Source organism: Arachis duranensis, chromosome 10, assembly GCF_000817695.3.
Source record: "Arachis duranensis cultivar V14167 chromosome 10, aradu.V14167.gnm2.J7QH, whole genome shotgun sequence".
NCBI classification, from domain to species: domain Eukaryota; kingdom Viridiplantae; phylum Streptophyta; class Magnoliopsida; order Fabales; family Fabaceae; genus Arachis; species Arachis duranensis.
Genome location: NC_029781.3, coordinates 34,381,761 through 34,382,085, shown reverse-complemented (window position 1 = coordinate 34,382,085; position 325 = coordinate 34,381,761).

Sequence of the window (325 nt, the reverse complement as noted above, 5' to 3'; positions counted from 1 at the left end):
GCGGCTAAATCAAGCTGTCCCTAACCATGTGCTTGTGTCATGAAGGTCCAAGTGAAAAGCTTGAGACTGAATGATTAAAGTCGTGATCCAAAAGAGTGTGCTTAAGAGCTCTGGACACCACTAACTGGGGACTTTAGCAAAGCTGAGTCACAATCTGAAAAGGTTCACCCAGTTATGTGTCTGTGGCATTTGTGTATCCGGTGGTAATACTGGAAGACAAAGTGCTCAGGGCCACAGCCAAGACTCATAAAATAGCTGTGTTCAAGAATCAACATGCCTAACTAGGAAAGTCAATAACACTATCTGAAATTCTAAGTTCCTAGAG